A 4,465-nucleotide genomic window follows, 5' to 3' on the forward strand; every position below is an offset into this window, starting at 1 on the left:
GAAAAGGAACCTTGTTTGGGATCAAATTAAGTCCATCTTCTTTCCCGCACCGTCCGTTTGGCTTAACAGTGGCAAACATATGCTGGCATGCCAACTGATCGCTCCTGGTGGAGGTGGGGTTATGGTGTGGGTGGACTGGTCCCTGGTGGAGGTGGGGTTATGGTATGGTGTGGGTGGAGTGGTCCCTGGTGGAGGTGGGGTTATGGTGTGGATGGAGTGGTCCCTGGTGGAGGTGGGGTTATGGTATGGTGTGGGTGGAGTGGTCCCTGGTGGAGGTGGGGTTATGGTGTGGGTGGAGTGGTCCCTGGTGGAGGTGGGGTTATGGTGTGGGTGGAGTGGTCCCTGGTGGAGGTGGGGTTATGGTGTGGGTGGACTGGTCCCTGGTGGAGGTGGGGTTATGGTATGGTGTGGGTGGACTGGTCCCTGGTGGAGGTGGGGTTATGGTATGGTGTGGGTGGAGTGGTCCCTGGTGGAGGTGGGGTTATGGTGTGGGTGGACTGGTCCCTGGTGGAGGTGGGGTTATGGTATGGTGTGGGTGGAGTGGTCCCTGGTGGAGGTGGGGTTATGGTGTGGTGTGGATGGAGTGGTCCCTGGTGGAGGTGGGGTTATGGTGTGGGTGGACTGGTCCCGGGTGGAGGTGGGGTTATGGTATGGTGTGGGTGGAGTGGTCCCTGGTGGAGGTGGGGTTATGGTGTGGTGTGGATGGAGTGGTCCCTGGTGGAGGTGGGGTTATGGTGTGGGTGGACTGGTCCCTGGTGGAGGTGGGGTTATGGTATGGTGTGGGTGGAGTGGTCCCTGGTGGAGGTGGGGTTATGGTGTGGGTGGACTGGTCCCTGGTGGAGGTGGGGTTATGGTGTGGGTGGAGTGGTCCCTGGTGGAGGTGGGGTTATGGTATGGTGTGGGTGGAGTGGTCCCTGGTGGAGGTGGGGTTATGGTGTGGTGTGGATGGAGTGGTCCCTGGTGGAGGTGGGGTTATGGTGTGGGTGGACTGGTCCCTGGTGGAGGTGGGGTTATGGTGTGGTGTGGGTGGAGTGGTCCCTGGTGGAGGTGGGGTTATGGTGTGGGTGGAGTGGTCCCTGGTGGAGGTGGGGTTATGGTATGGTGTGGGTGGAGTGGCCCCTGGTGGAGGTGGGGTTATGATATGGTGTGGATGGAGTGGCCCAGGGTAGAGGTGGAGTTATGGTGTGGATGGAGTGGCCCCTGGTGGAGGTGGGGTTATGGTGTGGATGGAGTGGCCCAGGGTAGAGGTGGGGTTATGGTGTGGTGTGGGTGGAGCAGTCCCTGGTGGAGGTGGGGTTATGGTGTGGATGGAGTGGCCCCAGGTGGAGGTGGGGTTATGGTATGGTGTGGATGGAGTGGCCCAGGGTAGAGGTGGGGTTATGGTGTGGGTGGAGAAGCCCCTGGTGGAGGTGGGGTTATGGTATGGAGTGGCCCAGGGTAGAGGTGGGGTTATGGTGTAGGTGGAGAAGCCCCTGGTGGAGGTGGGGTTATGGTATGGAGTGGCCCAGGGTAGAGGTGGGGTTATGGTGTGGGTGGATGGAGTGGCCCAGGGTAGAGGTGGGGTTGTGGTGTAGGTGGAGAAGCCCCTGGTGGAGGTGGGGTTATGGTATGGTGTGGATGGAGTGGCCCAGGGTCGAGGTGGGGTTATGGTGTAGGTGGAGTAGCCCATGGTGGAGGTGAGGTTATGGAATGGTGTGGGTGGAGCAGTCCCTGGTGGAGGGGGGGTTCTGGTGGGCAGGCGGATGTTCTGGACACCACAGGAGGAGGTTATTGATGACATTGTGAATGTAGAGACCTGGTGAGGAGATCCTGGGGCCATTGGACCGTTTATCATGACCATCAGCTGACGTAGCAGCAGGATAATGTTTATCATGACCATCAGCTGATGGAGCAGCAGGATAATGTTTATCATGACCATCAGCTGATGGAGCAGCAGGATAATGTTTATCATGACCATCAGCTGATGGAGCAGCAGGATAATGTTCATCATGACCATCAGCTGATGGAGCAGCAGGATAATGTTTATCATGACCATCAGCTGATGGAGCAGCAGGATAATGTTCATCATGACCATCAGCTGATGGAGCAGCAGGATAATGTTCATCATGACCATCAGCTGATGTAGCAGCAGGATAATGTTCAGCTATGGTCATGATGGTCACCCTCTTCAGAGGGTGAAGATCTGGTCTGTTGTTCTGTGAGGGTGAAGAGCTGGTCTGTTGTTCAGTGAGGGTGAAGACTAGGTCTGTTGTTCTGTGAGGGTGAAGACTAGGTCTGTTGTTCAGTGAGGGTGAAGACTAGGTCTGTTGTTCTGTGAGGGTGAAGACTAGGTCTGTTGTTCTGTGAGGGTGAAGACTAGGTCTGTTGTTCAGTGAGGGTGAAGACTCGGTCTGTTGTTCTGTGAGGGTGAAGACTAGGTCTGTTGTTCAGTGAGGGTGAAGACTCGGTCTGTTGTTCTGTGAGGGTGAAGACTAGGTCTGTTGTTCAGTGAGGGTGAAGACTAGGTCTGTTGTTCTGTGAGGGTGAAGACTAGGTCTGTTGTTCTGTGAGGGTGAAGACTAGGTCTGTTGTTCAGTGAGGGTGAAGACTAGGTCTGTTGTTCTGTGAGGGTGAAGACTAGGTCTGTTGTTCAGTGAGGGTGAAGACTCGGTCTGTTGTTCTGTGAGGGTGAAGACTAGGTCTGTTGTTCAGTGAGGGTGAAGACTAGGTCTGTTGTTCTGTGAGGGTGAAGACTAGGTCTGTTGTTCAGTGAGGGTGAAGACTAGGTCTGTTGTTCTGTGAGGGTGAAGACTAGGTCTGTTGTTCAGTGAGGGTGAAGACTCAGTCTGTTGCTCTGTGAGGGTGAAGACTAGGTCTGTTGTTCTGTGAGGGTGAAGACTAGGTCTGTTGTTCAGTGAGGGTGAAGACTAGGTCTGTTGTTCTGTGGGGGTGAAGATCTGGTCTGTTGTTCTGTGAGGGTGAAGACTAGGTCTGTTGTTCAGTGAGGGTGAAGACTCGGTCTGTTGTTCAGTGAGGGTGAAGAGCTGGTCTGTTGTTCAGTGAGGGTGAAGACTCGGTCGGTTGTTCTGTGAGGGTGAAGAGCTGGTCTGTTGTTCAGTGAGGGTGAAGAGCTGGTCTGTTGTTCAGTGAGGGTGAAGACTAGGTCTGTTGTTCTGTGAGGGTGAAGACTAGGTCTGTTGTTCTGTGAGGGTGAAGACTAGGTCTGTTGTTCAGTGAGGGTGAAGACTCGGTCTGTTGTTCTGTGAGGGTGAAGACAAGGTCTGTTGTTCAGTGAGGGTGAAGACTAGGTCTGTTGTTCTGTGAGGGTGAAGATCTGGTCTGTTGTTCAGTGAGGGTGAAGACTAGGTCTGTTGTTCTGTGAGGGTGAAGATCTGGTCTGGTGTTCAGTGAGGGTGAAGACTCGGTCTGTTGTTCTGTGAGGGTGAAGACAAGGTCTGTTGTTCAGTGAGGGTGAAGATCTGGTCTGTTGTTCAGTGAGGGTGAAGACTAGGTCTGTTGTTCTGTGAGGGTGAAGATCTGGTCTGTTGTTCAGTGAGGGTGAAGACTCGGTCTGTTGTTCAGTGAGGGTGAAGACTAGGTCTGTTGTTCAGTGAGGGTGAAGATCTGGTCTGTTGTTCTGTGAGGGTGAAGACTAGGTCTGTTGTTCAGTGAGGGTGAAGAGCTGGTCTGTTGTTCAGTGAGAGTGAAGACTAGGTCTGTTGTTCAGTGAGGGTGAAGAGCTGGTCTGTTGTTCAGTGAGAGTGAAGACTAGGTCTGTTGTTCAGTGAGGGTGAAGACTAGGTCTGTTGTTCAGTGAGGGTGAAGACTAGGTCTGTTGTTCTGTGAGGGTGAAGGGCTGGTCTGTTGTTCAGTGAGGGTGAAGACTAGGTCTGTTGTTCAGTGAGGGTGAAGACTAGGTCTGTTGTTCAGTGAGGGTGAAGACTAGGTCTGTTGTTCTGTGAGGGTGAAGGGCTGGTCTGTTGTTCAGTGAGGGTGAAGACTAGGTCTGTTGTTCAGTGAGGGTGAAGACTAGGTCTGTTGTTCAGTGAGGGTGAAGACTAGGTCTGTTGTTCTGTGAGGGTGAAGGGCTGGTCTGTTGTTCAGTGAGGGTGAAGACTAGGTCTGTTGTTCAGTGAGGGTGAAGACAAGGTCTGTTGTTCAGTGAGGGTGAAGACTAGGTCTGTTGTTCTGTGAGGGTGAAGATCTGGTCTGTTGTTCAGTGAGGGTGAAGACTAGGTCTGTTGTTCTGTGAGGGTGAAGATCTGGTCTGGTGTTCAGTGAGGGTGAAGACTCGGTCTGTTGTTCTGTGAGGGTGAAGACAAGGTCTGTTGTTCAGTGAGGGTGAAGATCTGGTCTGTTGTTCAGTGAGGGTGAAGACTAGGTCTGTTGTTCTGTGAGGGTGAAGATCTGGTCTGTTGTTCAGTGAGGGTGAAGACTCGGTCTGTTGTTCAGTGAGGGTGAAGACTAGGTCTGTTGTTCATTGAGG

The sequence above is a fragment of the Blennius ocellaris genome (assembly GCF_963422515.1).
Source record: "Blennius ocellaris genome assembly, chromosome: 8".
Taxonomy (NCBI): domain Eukaryota; kingdom Metazoa; phylum Chordata; class Actinopteri; order Blenniiformes; family Blenniidae; genus Blennius; species Blennius ocellaris.